Source organism: Oncorhynchus mykiss, chromosome 11, assembly GCF_057628025.1.
Source record: "Oncorhynchus mykiss isolate SJ-2025 chromosome 11, ASM5762802v1, whole genome shotgun sequence".
Taxonomy (NCBI): domain Eukaryota; kingdom Metazoa; phylum Chordata; class Actinopteri; order Salmoniformes; family Salmonidae; genus Oncorhynchus; species Oncorhynchus mykiss.
Window position 1 is genome coordinate 887,701 of NC_143032.1, and position 18,337 is coordinate 906,037.

Genomic DNA, 18,337 nt, shown 5'->3' on the forward strand with positions numbered 1-18,337 from the left:
GTGTTTACCAAGAATGGTGCGACAAACTAAAAACATCCAGTCAGCAGCAGTCCTGTGGGGCGGAAGCAGCATGGCCCCATCCTGCCTGGGGTCAACGGTACAGGCTGGTGGAGGTGCTGTACTGGTCTGGGGAATGTTTTCCTGGCACACGTTAGGTCCCTTGATACCAATTGACCAATGTTTCCATGCCCCATGTCTGACTTGGTACTTGATGGGTGTACCTAATAAACTGTCCACGGTGTATATTTTCTGATTTTGTGATTTTGCTATAGGGCGAGTGCAGTGGCTGACAGTCTAATTGTGTACAGTGGTCGACAGTCAGACCACATTTCCCTCAGGCTCAAAGCTGGTGCATCACCATTGACGCCTTTTCTTTGTAAATCTGCCCCCCCCTCAGGATAGATCTCATATTTATATGTCTCTGGATGTCTTATGTTACTTTATGATTGAAGAAATAGCAAACATTTCAGTCATGAGCAGATATATACACTTGAATTCCCTGCATACAATATATTCAGGTGAAGTTACCTTTGTTTTATTCATGTTTTAATTAATGATTCTTATGGAAATTGTTAATTTTAATGGGAAATTCTTAGTCACCTCTTGATTCTATGCATGACATCTGGAGACCTGTTAAAATGGAAGCCTATGGTAGATGATGTGTAGATCTGAAGAACTGATGGAATGGAAGCCTATTGTAGATGATGTGTAGATCTGAAGACCTGTTAAAATGGAAGCCTATGGTAGATGATGTGTAGATCTGGAGACCTGTTAAAATGGAAGCCTATGGTAGATGATGTGTACATCTGAAGACCTGTTAAAATGGAAGCCTATGGTAGATGATGTGTAGATCTGGGGACCTGTTAAAATGGAAGCCTATGGTAGATGATGTGTAGATCTGAAGATCTGTTAAAATGGAAGCCTATGGTAGATGATGTGTAGATCTGAAGACCTGTTAAAATGGAAGCCTATGGTAGATGATGTGTAGATCTGAAGACCTGTTAAAATGGAAGCCTATGGTAGATGATGTGTAGATCTGAAGACCTGTTAAAATGGAAGCCTATGGTAGATGATGTGTAGATCTGGAGACCTGTTAAAATGGAAGCCTATGGTAGATGATGTGTAGATCTGAAGACCTGTTAAAATGGAAGCCTATGGTAGATGATGTGTAGATCTGAAGACCTGTTAAAATGGAAGCCTATGGTAGATGATGTGTAGATCTGAAGACCTGTTAAAATGGAAGCCTATGGTAGATGATGTGTAGATCTGAAGACCTGTTAAAATGGAAGCCTATGGTAGATGATGTGTGCAAAATAAAGCTTTGAATGAGTAAACAAATGAACCTGTAATATTTCTGTGTTTGTACGTAAGATGCTCATGTGAAAGAGAACATAATTAGTCAGTGAAATTGATTGATTAGGACCATTTAATTTCCTGGCAACAAACATTGAAGACGATCTGCTTGTCTTTTCTCTTTTATTGGCTTCCTGATATCTCTTATCAGACAGAAATGCTTCAGGTTGTCTTCCACTAGGGGGTAGTAAACACTAGGCTGACTCTAAACCCCTAGCTGTCTTCCACTAGGGGGTAGTAAACACTAGGCTGACTCTAAACCCCTAGCTGTCTTCCACTAGGGGGCAGTAAACACTAGGCTGACTCTAAACCCCTAGTTGTCTTCCACTAGGGGGCAGTAAACACTAGGCTGACTCTAAACCCCTAGCTGTCTTCCACTAGGGGGCAGTAAACACTAGGCTGACTCTAAACCCCTAGTTGTCTTCCACTAGGGGGCAGTAAACACTAGGCTGACTCTAAACCCCTAGTTGTCTTCCACTAGGGGGTAGTAAACACTAGGCTGACTCTAAACCCCTAGTTGTCTTCCACTAGGGGGCAGTAAAAACTAGGCTGACTCTAAACCCCTAGTTGTCTTCCACTAGGGGGCAGTAAACACTAGGCTGACTCTAAACCCCTAGTTGTCTTCCACTAGGGGGCAGTAAACACCAGGCTGACTCTAAACCCCTAGTCGTCTTCCACTAGGGGGCAGTAAACACTAGGCTGACTCTAAACCCCTAGTTGTCTTCCACTAGGGGGTAGTAAACACTAGGCTGACTCTAAACCCCTAGTTGTCTTCCACTAGGGGGCAGTAAACACTAGGCTGACTCTAAACCCCTAGTTGTCTTCCACTAGGGGGCAATAAACACCAGGCTGACTCTAAACCCCTAGTTGTCTTCCACTAGGGGGCAGTAAACATTATGCTGACTCTAAACCCCTAGTTGTCTTCCACTAGGGGGCAGTAAACACTAGGCTGACTCTAAACCCCTAGTTGTCTTCCACTAGGGGGCAGTAAACACCAGGCTGACTCTAAACTCCTAGTCGTCTTCCACTAGGGGGCAGTAAACACTAGGCTGACTCTAAACCCCTAGTCGTCTTCCACTAGGGGGCAGTAAACACTAGGCTGACTCTAAACCCCTAGTCGTCTTCCACTAGGGGGCAGTAAACACTAGGCTGACTCTAAACCCCTAGTTGTCTTCCACTAGGGGGCAGTAAACACTAGGCTGACTCTAAACCCCTAGTCTTCTTCCACTAGGGGGTAGTAAACACTAGGCTGACTCTAAACCCCTAGTTGTCTTCCACTATGGGGCAGTAAACACTAGGCTGACTCTAAACACCTAGTTGTCTTCCACTAGGGGGCAGTAAACACTAGGCTGACTCTAAACCCCTAGTTGTCTTCCACTAGGGGGCAGTAAACACCAGGCTGACTCTAAACCCCTAGTTGTCTTCCACTAGGGGGCAGTAAACACTAGGCTGACTCTAAACCCCTAGTTGTCTTCCACTAGGGGGCAGTAAACACTAGGCTGACTCTAAACCCCTAGTTGTCTTCCACTAGGGGGCAGTAAACACCAGGCTGACTCTAAACCCCTAGTTGTCTTCCACTAGGGGGGCAGAACCCTAACCTGACAGTCATGTGAACCAGTAGAACCCTAACCTAACACTCATGTGAACCTGTAGATCCCTAACCTGACAGTCATGTTAATCAGTAGAACCCTAACCTGACAGTCATGTGAACCTGTAGAACCCTAACCTGACAGTCATGTGAACCAGTAGAACCCTATCATGACAGTCATGTCCCGTATGTGAACCAGTAAAACCCTAACCTGACAGTCATGTGAACCATTAGAACCCTAACCTAACACTCATGTGAACCTGTAGAACCCTAACCTGACAGTCATGTCCGTATGTGAACCAGTAGAACCCTAACCTGACAGTCATGTGAACCAGCAGAACCCTAACCTGACAGTCATGTGAACTATTAGAACCCTAACCTGACAGTCATGTGAACCAGCAGAACCCTAACCTGACAGTCATGTGAACCAGTAGAACCCTAACCTGACAGTCATGTGAACCAGCAGAACCCTAACCTGACAGTCATGTGAACCTGTAGAACCCTAACCTGACAGTCATGTGAACCAGTAGAACCCTAACCTGACAGTCATGTGAACCATTGGAACCCTAACCTGACAGTCATGTGAACCTGTAGAACCCTAACCTGACAGTCATGTGAACCAGTAGAACCCTAACCTGACAGTCATGTGAACCATTAGAACCCTAACCTAACACTCATGTGAACCTGTAGAACCCTAACCTGACAGTCATGTCCTGTATTTGAACCATTAGAACCCTAACCTGACAGTCATGTCCGTATGTAAACCAGTAGAACCCTAACCTGACTTGATAGATCTGATATTAATATAGAATGAACCACGATGCCTTTAGAACCCTAGCGAGGCTTTATACTTTTCAGACAGAAGGGGAGGTTTATTTAGTGCAATTAACTGTTTTCTTACTCTCAGAAGGAGGGGAGGAAAGAGGAGGAGAATTAGATGACCCACTGGGCACAGATGTCATTTCAACATCTAGTTTTAATTTACATTGGTTGAGTTGTCAACTAACGTGAATTCAATGCAAAATGAACACAAACTGTCACCATGTAGTTGGATTTAGGTTCAAATCCAAAATTCCCTTACATTGATGCCTTTTTGCAAATCCAATTATTGATTTTGTTTGTGGGGGGGAGGTTGACATGGAAACTACATTGATCCAACCAGTTTGTGCCAGGTGGGGGGAGAGGAGGGAGTGGAGAGGGGGGACAGGAGAAGAGGACGGGAAAGGAGAGGAAGGGAGAAGGGAGAAGAGGACGGGAGAGGAGAGCTTCTGAGCATCACACACACTAAATTGGGGCAGCCCGCCCGCTCTGGAGAGGAGAGAGAGATGTGGACAGACGTCACAGTACTGAGTCTCATGTGATATGTGTGCGTCATTTGGACTATTCATATCCTCCCTGTGTAGATTATATCATCCCTGTACTGTGCATCTCCCCCCTCCCTGTGACTGTGTTGGGTAAGATAGGTGTTATCGTGGCAAAGTGACTAACTGTTATGCACAGGTGCTGTATGAGCCTTAAACCTGTACATTTCCACTGTCTGTTTCAAGGTAAGAAGAAGCTGGTATTTTTCCACTCAGCCTCGGTTCATCTCAGTCACACAGCCAAGACAAAGGGACCGTTTTTGGTCCATCCTGTTCTTTTCGTCTCTTTTAAGGGCTGTGTGGAGATATGAAGAGAACGGAGACTGGCTTGATCATCATTGACCTATCAGCAGACAGGAGTAACGTTATCACTTGTTTGGGAGCTATGATCTCACACACCTGCTAAACTGCCACAAAGTTGTATTTTCCTGTAAAGGTTGAGACCCGACTCTTGTTTCATTAAGCTCTCGGCCTTCCACTTCAGAGTGTATGGTTGACCAGCTTCATTATTGCAATTCATATTAAAGCAACAAGTCGGAGTCAGAGGCCGAGTCTTCTCTAGTCTCTACTCCTCCCGTTACGGGGTCTGAGACGCCGAAGCCTCCCACCATTAGCTCTGACAAATTGAAAACCCTAGTTTGGCGACTCCATTACCCGCAGTATTAGACTTAAAATGAATCATCCAGCGATCATACACTGTTTACCAGGGGGCAGGGCTACCGACGTTAAGGCTAATCTGAAGATGGTGCTGGCTAAAGCTAAAACTGGCGAGTGTAGAGAGTATAGAGATATTGTTATCCACGTCGGCACCAAAGATGTTAGGATGAAACAGTCAGAGGTCACCAAGCACAACATAGCTTCAGCGTGTAAATCAGCTAGAAAGATGTGTCGGCATCGAGTAATTGTCTCTGGCCTCCTCCCAGTTATGGGGAGTGATGAGCTCTACAGCAGAGTCTCACAACTCAATTGCTGGTTGAAAACTGTTTTCTGCGCCTCCCAAAAGATAGAATTTGTAGATAATTGGCCCTCTTTCGTGGACTCACCACAAACAGGACCAAGCCTGGCCTGTTGAGGAGTGACGGACTCCATCCTAGCTGGAGGGGTGCTCTCATCTTATCTACGAACATTGACAGGGCTCTAACTCCCCTAGCTCCACAATGAAATAGGGTGCAGGCCAGGCAGCAGGCTGTTAACCAGCCTGCCAGCTTAGTGGAGTCTGGCACAGTCAGTGTAGTCAGCTCAGCTTTCCCAATTGAGACCGTGTCTGTGCCTCGATCTAGGTTGGGCAAAACGAAACATGGCGTTGTTCGCCTTAGCAATCTCACTAGGATAAAGACCTCCTCCATTCTTGTCATTTTTGAAAGAGATTGTGAAATCTCACATCTTCATAGGACTACTTAATGTTAGATCCCTTACTTCCAAGGCAGTTATAGTCAATGAACTAATCACTGATCATAATCTTGATGTGATTGGCCTGACTGAAACATGGCTCAGGCCTGATGAATTTACTGTGTTAAATGAGGCCTCTCCTCCTGGTTACCCTAGTTACAATATCCCCAGCGCATCCCGCAAAGGCGGAGGTGTTGCTAACATTTACGATAGATAATTTCAATTTACAATAAAATCCCTACGTTTTTGTCTTTTGAGCTTCTAGTCATGAAATCTATGCAGCCTACTCAATCACTTTTTATAGCTACTGTTTACAGGCCTCCTGGGCCATATACAACGTTCCTCACTTAATTCCCTGAATTCCTATCAGGCCTTGTAGTCATGGCAGATAATATTCACATTTTTGATGACTTTAATATTCACATGGAAAAGTCCACAGACCCACTCCAAAAGGCTTTCGGAGCCATCATCGACTCAGTGGGTTTTGTCCAACATGTCTCCGGACCTACTCACTGCCAGTCATACTCTGGACCTAGTTTTGTCCCGTGGATCTTAATGTTGTGGATCTTAATGTTTTTCTCATAATCCTGGACTATCGGACCACCATTTTATTACGTTTGCAATCGCAACAAATAATCTGCTCAGACCCCAACCAAGGATCATCAAAAGTCATGCTTTAAATTCTCGGACAACCCAAAGATTCCTAGATGTCCTTCCAGACTCCCTCCACCTACCCAAGGACGTCAGAGGACAAAAATCAGTTAACCACCTAACTGAGGAACTCAATTTACCCTTGCGCAACACCCTAGATGCAGTTGCACCCCTAAAAACTTAAAACATTAGTCATAAGAAACAAGCTCCCTGGTATACAGAAAATACCCGAGCTCTGAAGCAAGCTTCCAGAAAATTGGAACGGAAATGGCGCTACACCAAACTGGAAGTCTTCCGACTAGGTTGGAAAGACCGTACCGTGCAGTATCGAAGAAGAGCCATCACTGCTGCTGTAACGGCAGATTTCCTCCTCTTCGTCTGAAGAGGAGTAAGGATCGGACCAAGATGCGATGTGGTAAGTGTTCATGACGATTTTAAGAAGAAAAGCAATGAACACTATGAAATACAAAAACAATAAACGAATACGTGAAATAACCAAACCGAAACAGTACCGTGTGGCGACAAACGCACACACGGAAACAAACACCCACCAACCAACATCGAAACCCAGGCTACCTAAGTATGATTCTCAATCAGAGACAACTAACGACACCTGCCTCTTATTGAGAACCATACTAGGCCAAAACAGAAACCAAACATAGAAACACAAAACATAGACTGCCCACCCCAACTCACGCCCTGACCATACTAAATAAAGACAAAACAAAGGAAATAAAGGTCAGAACGTGACAGTTCCTGCACCAAAAGGTGCGGACTCCGTCCGCAAAACCTGAACCTATAGGGGAGGGTCTGGGTGGGCGTCTGTCCGCGGTGGCGGTTCTGGTGCGGGACTTGGACCCCACTTCACCAAAGTTCTAGTGCGCCTCTTCGCCCGCCTCCGTGGCCTCTTTAAAGCGGCGACCCTCGCCACCGACCTTGGACTGGGAACCCTAGACATGGGTCCCGAATAGGCGGGAGACTCCGGCAGAGCCGGACAGGCGGGAGACTCCGGCAGAGCCGGACAGGCGGGAGACTCCGGCAGCGCTGGAGTGAAGGGCGATTCTGGCATCGCCTGGCTGGCTGGCGGCTCTGGCAGCTCCTGGCTGGCTGGCAGCTCCTGGCTGGCTGGCGGCTCCTGGCTGGCTGGCGGCTCTGGCAGCCTGGCGGCTCTAGCAGCTCCGGACAGACAGGAGACTCTAGCAGCTCCGGACAGACGGGAGACTCTAGCAGCTCCGGACAGACGGGAGACTAGCAGCTCCGGACAGACGGGAGACTCTAGCAGCTCTGGACAGACGGGAGACTCTAGCAGCTCCGGACAGGCGGGAGACTCCGGCAGAGCCAGACAGGCGGGAGACTCTAGCAGCTCCGGACAGGCGGGAGACTCCGGCAGAGCCAGACAGGCGGGAGACTCTAGCAGCTCCGGACAGACGGGAGACTAGCAGCTCCGGACAGACGGGAGACTCTAGCAGCTCCGGACAGACGGGAGACTCTAGCAGCTCTGGACAGACGGGAGACTCTGGCAGCGCTGGAGAGGAGGAAGGCTCTGGCAGCGCTGGACAGGCGGGAGACCCTGTAGGCAGACGACGGAGAGACAGCCTGGTGCGGGGGGCTGCCACTGGAGGGCTGGTGCGTGGAGGTGGCACTGGATAGACCGGACCCTGCAGGCGCACTGGAGCTCTTGAGCACCGAGCCTGCCCAACCTTACCTGGTTGAATGCTCCCCGTAGCCCGACCAGTGCGGTGAGGTGGAATAGGCCGCACTGGGCTGTGCTGGCAAACCGGGGACACCATGCGTAAGGCTGGTGCCATGTACGCCGGCCCGAGGAGACGCACTGGAGACCAGATGCGTAGAGCCGGCTTCATGGAACCTGGCTCGATGCCCACTCTAGCCCGGCCGATACGAGGAGCTGGAATATACCGCACCGGGCTATGGACCCGCACCGGGTACACCCTGCGCTCCACAGCATAACACGGTGCCTGCCCGGTCCCTCTCGCTCTCCGGTAAGTACAGGAAGTTGGTGCAGGTCTCCTCTGTTGGTGGGTGTTTCTGTAACGGCAGATTTCCTCCTCTTCGTCTGAAGAGGAGTAAGGATCGGACCAAGCTGCGGCGTGGTAAGTGTTCATGACGATTTTAAGAAGAAAAGCACTGAACACTATGAAATCCAAAACAATAAACGAATACGTGAAATAACCAAACCGAAACAGTACCGTGTGGCGACAAACGCACACACGGAAACAAACACCCACCAACCAACAGTGAAACCCAGGCTACCTAAGTATGATTCTCAATCAGAGACAACTAACGACACCTGCCTCTGATTGAGAACCATCCTAGGCCGAAACAGAAACCAAACATAGAAACACAAAACATAGACTGCCCACCCCAACTCACGCTCTGACCATACTAAATAAAGACAAAATAAAGGTCAGAACGTGACAGCTTCTCGATCATCCTATTTTTCCAACTTAATTGAGGAAAATATGAACAATCCAAAATTAACTAAAAAGCAGCATTCCCCAAGAGAGGATGGCTTTCACTTCAGCAGTGATAAATTCATGAACTTCTTTGAGGATATTATCATGATCATTAGAAAGAAAATTACGGACTCCTCTTTAAATCTGAGTATGCCTCCAAAGCTCAGTTGTCCTGAGTCTGCACAACTCTGCCAGGACCTAGGATCAAGAGAGACACTCAAGTGTTTTAGTACTATATCTCTTGACACAATGATGAAAATAATCATGGCCTCTAAACCTTCAAGCTGTATACTGAACCCTATTCCAACTAAACTACTGAAAGAGCTGCTTCCTGTGCTTGGCCCTCCTATGTTGAACATAATAAATGGCTCTCTATCCACTGGATGTGTACCAACCTCACTAAAAGTGGCAGAAATAAAGCCTCTCTTGAAAAAGTCAAACCTTGACCCAGAAAATATTAAAAACTATCCGCCTATATCGAATCTCCCATTCCTCTCAATTAAAAAAAAAAAATCTGTTGCGCAGCAACTCACTGCCCTCCTGAAGACAAACAATGTATACAAAATGCTTCAGTCTGGTTTTAGACTCCACCATAGCACTGAGACTGCACTTGTGGAGGTGGTAAATTATCTTTTAATGGCGTCAGACCGAGGCTCTGCATCTGTCCTTGTGCTCCTAGACCTTAGTGCTGCTTTTGATACCATCGATCACCACATTCGTTTGGAGAGATTGGAAACCCAAATTGGTCTACATGGACATGTTCTGGCCTGGTTTAGATCTTATCTGTTAGAAAGATATCAGTTTGTCTCTGTGAATGGTTTGTCCTCTGACAAATCAACTGTATATTTCGGTGTTCCTCAAGGTTCCGTTTTAGGACCACTATTGTTTTCACTATATATTTTACCTCTTGGTGATGTCATTCGCAAACATAATGTAAACTCTCGCTGCTATGCAGATGACACACAGCTGTACATTTCAATTAAACATGGTGAAGCCCCAAAATTGCCCTCGCCTGTGTTTCAGACATCAGGAAGTGGATGGATGCAAACGTTCTACTTTTAAACTCGGACAAAACAGAGATGCTTGTTCTGAGAGATCTTCTGTTGAATCTGACAATTAATCTTGATGGTTGTACAGTCGTCTCAAATACAACTGTGAAGGACCTCGGCGTTACTCTGGACCCTGATCTCTCTTTTGACGAACAAATCAAGACAACCTCTCAAAACTACCACCCCCCCCCCCCCCTACTTTTTTCAATTTCTGCCTGAAGACATACCCAAATCTAACTGCCTGTAGCTCAGGCCCAGAACCAAGGATATGCACATTCTTGGTTTCATTTGAAAGAAAACATTCTGAAGTTTGTGTAAATGTGAATATAATGTAGGAGAATATAACACAATAGATCTGGTTTAGATAATACAATGAAAAAAACATATGTTTTTTCATTTTTATTGTTGTATCATCATCTTTAAAAAGAACAAGACAAAACAAACATTCAGATAGGATGATGAGGACAATTTCAGTGAAAAACATGAGGGCAACAGTACTTGTGCAAAGTTTCAGAATGATAACTTCCAAAATGAGTGTGCTACATGACATTTATCATGAAGTCACCCAGGTGTCCCACACAAGTAACGGGTTCAGTGCGCAGAGAGGTTAAAGGACAGCATTTTTCCATCTACGTAACATTGCAATAATCAGATACTTTCTGTCCAAAAATGATGCAGATAAATTAATCCATGCTTTTGTCACTTTTAGGTTAGACTACTGCAATGCTGTACTTTCCGGCTACCCGGATAAAGCACTAAATAAACTTCAGTTAGTGCTAAACACGGCTGCTAGAATCTTGACCAGAACCAAATAATTGTATCATATTACTCCAGTGCTAGCCTTTCTACAATGGCTTCCTGTTAAGGCAAGGGCTGATTTCAAGGTTTTACTGCTACCCTACAAAGCATTACATGGGCTTGCTCCTACCTATCTTTCCGATTTGGTCCTGCCGTACATACCTACACGTACGCTATGCTACGGTCACAAGACGCAGGCCCCCCCTTGGGTTGTGCTGTGGCAGAGATCTTTGTGGGCTATACTCGGCCTTGTCTCAGGATGGTAAGTTGGTGGTTGAAGATATCCCTCTGGTGGTGTGGGGGCTGTGCTTTCGCAAAGTGGGTGGGGTTATATCCTGCCTGTTTGGCCCTGTCCGGGGTTATCGTCGGATGGGGCCACAGTGTCTCCCTACCTCCTATCTCAGCCTTCAGTATTTATGCTGCAGGAGTTGATGTGTCTTGGGGCTAGGGTCAGTCTTATCCGGTGTCCAGTGTGAATTTAAGTACGCTCTCTCTAATTCTTTCTTTCTCTCTATTGGAGGACCTGAGCCCTAGGTCCATGCCTCAGGACTACCTGGCCTAATGACTCCTTGCTGGCCCCAGTCCACCTGGCCGTGCTGCTGCTCCAGTGTCAACTGTTCTGCCTGCGGCTATGGAACCCTGACCTGTTCACCGGACATGCTACCTGTCCCAGACCTGCTGTTTTCAACTCTCTAGAGACAGCAGGAGCGGTAGAGATACTCTTAATGATCGGCTATGAAAAGCCAACTGACATTTACTCCTGAGGTGCTGACCTGTTGCACTACTGTGATTACTATTATTTGACCCTGCTGGTCATCTATGACGATTTGAACATCTTGGCCATCTGTTGCAAGAGAACAAAAACAGTTTAGCAGGTACTCACACGTTTTACGTAAGGAAATGGAATGGAATTATGAACTATACAGGAACCAGATCAGCTGAGAGAAAATGATCTGTGGGATGAAAACACGCCTTCCTCTCAGAATTTGGTTCTAAAACCGTATTCTCCTCCATATTGTCTGAGAGGTCATGGTGTGTCTTCCTCCATATTGTCTGAGAGGTCTGCCTCAATTATTTACCAGCCAGGACAGCCACTCTTTTGTTGGGGAGGAGAGGGAGAGGGGAGGTAGACAGTCAGGGTGTGTGTAGTGGACCAGAGAGAGATTCTATGTGAGGTGTGTCTGTAAAAGCCAGAGATGGAGAGTAGTAAATTCAATTATTACATCATCTGGCTCTACAGCAACACAGGGATAAAGAGACAGAGAGTTAAAACAGGGACTGGGACAGACAGTGACTGGGACAGAGAGTTAAAACAGGGACTGGGCCAGACAGGGACCAACAGCTTCTTTCAGCTAAAGATTTGACTCCAGATGCTGAAGACCACATGATGCTTGTTGGCTGCGACTGTGTTTGTGCTCCAGTAATCTTCTGTTCTCTAGGAAAGTCAGAGGCTGTGGAAACGACCCAAACTGCATCAGTTTTCCTTTCATATTATATCATTCATCCTCTGTTGTTAGTCATGTGAACTGGATCTATCACTTGGTAGAAAAGAGACTTTTGGTTATTTTGGATCCGGGTTGAGCAGGCAGAGTGAAGTAGAGACCAGGTTCTTTTGGATCCGGGTTGAGCAGGCAGAGTGAAGTAGAGACCAGGTTCTTTTGGATCCGGGTTGAGCAGGCAGAGTGAAGTCGAGACCAGGTTCTTTTGGATCCGGGTTGAGCAGGCAGAGTGAAGTAGAGACCAGGTTCTTTTGGATCCGGGTTGAGCAGGCAGAGTGAAGTAGAGACCAGGTTCTTTTGGATCCGGGTTGAGCAGGCAGAGTGAAGTCGAGACCAGGTTCTTTTGGATCCGGGTTGAGCAGGCAGAGTGAAGTAGAGACCAGGTTCTTTTGGATCCGGGTTGAGCAGGCAGAGTGAAGTAGAGACCAGGTTCTTTTGGATCCGGGTTGAGCAGGCAGAGTGAAGTAGAGACCAGGTTCTCTTGGATCCGGGTTGAGCAGGCAGAGTGAAGTAGAGACCAGGTTCTTTTGGATCCGGGTTGAGCAGGCAAAGTGAAGTAGAGACCAGGTTCTTTTGCATCCGGGTTGAGCAGGCAGAGTGAAGTAGAGACCAAACAGAATGGCAGTTTCATAACATTTCATGAATTTAAATACAAGGCAAATTAATCAACAAACTTGCAAACAAACCAAACAGACAAGAACCAAAAAGGGGACAGAGGAGGCAGGAGGCGATGCGTCCCAGGAGGCAGACGCGGCCCAGGAGGCAGACGCGGCCCAGGAGGCAGACGCAGCCCAAGAGGCGATGCGGCCCAGGAGGTAGACAACCAAGTCAATATCACAATCTTCAGCAGCCATGTGCTCTCACCAAAATGCTGCCACCAGAGGAGGATGGTGGGAGGAGCTATAGGAGGACAGGCTCATTGTAATGACTGGAATGGAATAAATGGAACGATATCAAAGACATCGAACATATGGAAACTGCATGTTTGACTCCATTCCATTGATTCCATTCCAACCATTACAATGAGCCCGTTCTCTTATAGCTCCTTCCACCAGCCCCCTATGGCTGTCATGCTCTCTACAGATGGGGCTCCATCATGCTTCTGGACTGCATCACTTTCTGTGGCGGCTGCCTAGAATACAAGAATACATTTAGAAATTTGGCATACAAAATAGATTTCCTGCTAGGTTGCGTTTCCATGGGACTGTCTTGTGTCGCTCCAAACAGCTGGACGTAATGACATCACACCTTCACAACAACCTACAGTGTCCATGACCCATTTAGGAAAATTGCACATGAATTATTATTATTGTTTTATATATTTCTCCTTTATTTAACCAGGTGGCCAGTTGAGAACAAGTTCTCATTTACAACTGCGACCTGGCCAAGATAAAGCAAAGCAGTGCGACAAAAACAACAACAAACACATGGAATAAACAAACATACAGTCAATTATTATAATTTTTTTACCGTTATTTTACCAGGTAAGTTGACTGAGAACACGTTCTCATTTACAGCAACGACCTGGGTAATAGTTACAGGGGAGATGAGGGGGATGAATGAGCCAATTGCAAGCTGGGGATGATTAGGTTCATGATGGTATGAGGGTCAGATTGGGAATTTATCCAGGACACCGGGGTTAACACCCCTACTCTTATGAAAGGTGCCATGGGATCTTTAATGACCTCAGAGAGTCAGGACACCCGTTTAACGTTCCATCCGAAAGACAGCACCCTACACAGGGTAATGTCCCCAATCACTGCCCTGGGGCATTGGGATATTCTTTAGACCAGAGGAAAGAGTGCCTCCTGCTGGCCCTCCAACACCAATAACACAATAGAAAAATAAAGGCGGCCAAAGGAGGAGTTGGCTTTGGGGATGACCAGTGAGATAAGGCGGGGCTTTACCTTGCAAAGACTTATAGATGACCTGGAACAGTGGGTTTGGAGGCGAATATGTAGCGAGGGCCAGCCAACGAGAGCATACAGGTCACAGTGGTAGGTAGTATATGGGGCTTTAGTGACAAAACGGATGGCACTGTGATAGACTACATCCAATTTGTTGAGTAGCATTTTGGAGGCTATTTTGTAAATAACATCGCCAAAGTCAAGAATCGGCAGAATAGTCCGTTTTAACAGGGTATGTTTGGCAGCATGAGTGACGGAGGCTTTGTTGCGAAATAGGAAGCCGATTCTAGATTTAATTTTAGATTGGAGATGTGAGTCTGGAAGGAGAGTTTACACAATCATCTCCTTAGTTTTGTTGACGTTGAGTGTGAGGTTATTTTCCTGACACCACACTCCGAGGGCCCTCACCTCCTCCCTCTAGGCCGTCTCGTCGTTGTTGGTAATCAAGCCTACCACTGTTGTGTCGTCCGCAAACTTGATGATTGAGTTGGAGGCGTGCGTGGCCACGCAGTCGTGGGTGAACAGGGAGTACAGGAGAGGGCTCAGAACGCACCCTTGTGGGGCCCCAGTGTTGAGGATCAGCGGGGAGGAGATGTTGTTGCCTACCCTCACCACCTGGGGGCGGCCCGTCAGGAAGTCCAGTACCCAGTTGCACAGGGCGGGGTCGAGACCCAGGGTCTCGAGCTTGATGACGAGCTTGGAGGGTACTATGGTGTTGAATGCCGAGCTGTAGTCGATGAACAGCATTCTCACATAGGTATTCCTCTTGTCCAGATGGGTTAGGGCAGTGTGCAGTGTGGTTGAGATTGCATCGTCTGTGGACCTATTTGGGCGGTAAGCAAATTGGAGTGGGTCTAGGGTGTCAGGTAGGGTGGAGGTGATATGGTCCTTGACTAGTCTCTCAAAGCACTTCAGGATGGCGGAAGTGAGTGCTACGGGGCGGTAGTCGTTTAGCTCAGTTACCTTAGCTTTCTTGGGAACAGGAACAATGGTGGCCCTCTTGAAGCATGTGGGAACAGCAGACTGGTATAGGGATTGATTGAATATGTCCGTAAACACACCGGCCAGCTGGTCTGCGCATGCTCTGAGGGCGCGGCTGGGGATGCCGTCTGGGCCTGCAGCCTTGCGAGGGTTAACACGTTTAAATGTCTTACTCACCTCGGCTGCAGTGAAGGAGAGACCGCATGTTTTCGTTGCAGGCCGTGTCAGTGGCACTGTTTTGTCCTCAAAGCGGGCAAAAAAGTTATTTAGTCTGCCTGGGAGCAAGACATCCTGGTCCGTGACTGGGCTGGATTTCTTCCTGTAGTCCGTGATTGACTGTAGACCCTGCCACATGCCTCTTGTGTCTGAGCCGTTGAATTGAGATTCTACTTTGTCTCTGTACTTACGCTTAGCTTGTTTGATAGCCTTGCGGAGGGAATAGCTGCACTGTTTGTATTCGGTCATGTTACCAGACACCTTGCCCTGATTAAAAGCAGTGGTTCGCGCTTTCAGTTTCACGCGAATGCTGCCATCAATCCACGGTTTCTGGTTAGGGAATGTTTTAATCGTTGCTATGGGAACGACATCTTCAACGCACGTTCTAATGAACTCGCACACCGAATCAGCGTATTCGTCAATATTGTTATCTGACGCAATACGAAACATATCCCAGTCCACGTGATGGAAGCAGTCTTGGAGTGTGGAGTCAGCTTGGTCGGACCAGCGTTGGTCAGACCTCAGCGTGGGAGCCTCTTGTTTTAGTTTCTGTCTGTAGGCAGGGATCAACAAAATAGAGTCGTGGTCAGCTTTTCCGAAAGGGGGGCGGGGCAGGGCATTATATGCGTCGCGGAAGTTAGAGTAACAATGATCCAAGGTTTTACCACCCCTGGTTGCGCAATCGATATGCTGATAAAATTTAGGGAGTCTTGTTTTCAGATTAGCCTTGTTAAAATCCCCAGCAACAATGAATGCAGCCTCCGGATAAATGGTTTCCAGTTTGCAAAGAGTTAAATAAAGTTCTTTCAGAGCCATCGATGTGTCTGCTTTGGGGGGGGATATATACGGCTGTGATTATAATCGAAGAGAATTCTCTTGGTAGATAATGCGGTCTACATTTGATTGTGAGGAATTCTAAATCAAGTGAACAGTGAATATAATCATTGTTGTAATGAAAGTTTGTTTCGTGAAAAGCTTTATTGATTTGAGTTCCTGTATGTTTCTTTCATCACACCATGTCTCGTTAGTCATGAGGCATACGCCCCCGCCACTCTTCTTACCAGAAAGATGTTTGTTTCTGTCGGCGCGATGCGTGGAGAAACCCATTGGCTGAACCGCCTCGGATAGCGTCTCTCCAGTGAGCCATGTTTCCGTGAAGCAAAGAACGTTACAGTCTCTGATGTCCCTCTGGAATGCTACCCTTGCTCGGATTTCATCAACCCTGTTCTCAAGAGACTGGACATTGGCAAGAAGAATGCTAGGGAGTGGTGCACGGTGTGCCCGTCTCCGGAGTCTGACCAGAAGACCGCCTCGTTTCCCTCTTTTTCTGAGTCGTTTTTTTGGGTCGCTGCATGGAGTCCATTCCGTTGTCCTGTTTGTAAGGCAGAACACAGGATCCGCGTCGCGAAAAACATATTCTTGGTCGTACTGATGGTGAGTTGACGCTGATCTTATATTCAGTAGTTCTTCTCGACTGTATGTAATGAAACCTAAGATGACCTGGGGTAGTAATGTAAGAAATAACACGTAAAAAAACAAAAAACTGCATAGTTTCCTAGGAACGCGAAGCGAGGCGGCCATCTCTGTCGGCGCCGGAAGTTCGTGGTTGGGGCGTGATAGTGACTAAGGTGGGTCATCTAGGTGAATATGTATTTCTATGGTGGCCTGATATGGTTCCCAATCAGAGACAGCTGTTTATCGTTGTCTCTGATTGGGGATCATATTTTGGTAGCCATTTTCCCCATTGTTAGTTGTGGGATCTTGTCTACAGATATTTGCCTGTGTGCACAACAGTAGCTTCGTTTGGTATTTTGTTGTTTTTGTTCGGTGTTCATTTGCCATGCCTATCACGCTGCACCTTGGTCATTATGAAGATCATGACATATTTTGATTTGTTTAAGACTGTTTTGGTTACTACATGATTCCATATGTGTAATTTCATAGTTTTTAGCTCTTCACTATTATTCTACAATGTAAAAAATAGTAAAAATAAATAAAAAACCCTTGAATGAGTAGGTGTGTCCAATCTTTTGACTGGTACTGGTACTGTGTGTATGTATATGTATATAAGGGAACACTAAAATAACACATCCTAGATCTGAATGAATGAAATATTCTTATTAAATACTTTTTTCTTTACATAGTTGAATGTGCTGACAACAAAATCACACAAAAATTATCAATGGAAATCAAATTTATCAACCCATGGACGTCTGGATTTTGGAGTCACACTCAAAATTAAAGTGGAAAACCACACTACAGGCTGATCCAACTTTGATGTAATGTCCTTAAAACAAGTCAAAATGAGGCTCAGTAGTGTGTGTGGCCTCCACGTGCCTGTATGACCTCCCTACAACGCCTGGGCATGCTCCTGATGAGGTGGCGGATGGTCTCTTGGGGGATCTCCTCCCAGACCTGGACTAAAGCATCCGCCAACTCCTGGACAGTCTGTGGTGCAATGTGGCGTTGGTGGATGGAGCGAGACATGATGTCCCAGATGTGCTCAATTGGATTCAGGTCTGGGGAACGGGCGGGCCAGTCCATAGCATCAATGCCTTCCTCTTGCAGGAACTGTTGACACACTCCAGCCACTTGAGGTCTAGCATTGTCTTGCATTAGGAGGAACCCAGGGCCAACCGCACCAGCATATGGTCTCACAAGGGGTCTGAGGAGCTTATCTCGGTACCTATTGGCAGTCAGGCTACCTCTGGCGAGCACATGGAGGGATGTGCGGCCCCCCAAAGAAATGCCACCCCACACCATGACTGACCCACCGCCAAACCGGTCATGCTGGAGGATGTTTGCAGGCAGCAGAATGTTCTCCACGGCATCTCCAGACTCTGTCACGTCTGTCACATGTACTCAGTGTGAACCTGCTTTCATCTGTGAAGAGCACAGGGCGCCAGTGGCGAATTTGCCAATCTTGGTGTTCTCTGGCAAATGCCAAACGTCCTGCATGGTGTTGGGCTGTAAGCACAACCCCCACCTGTAGACGTTGGGCCCTCATACCACCCTCATGGAGTCTGTTTCTGACCGTTTGAGCAGACACATGCCCATTTGTGGCCTGCTGG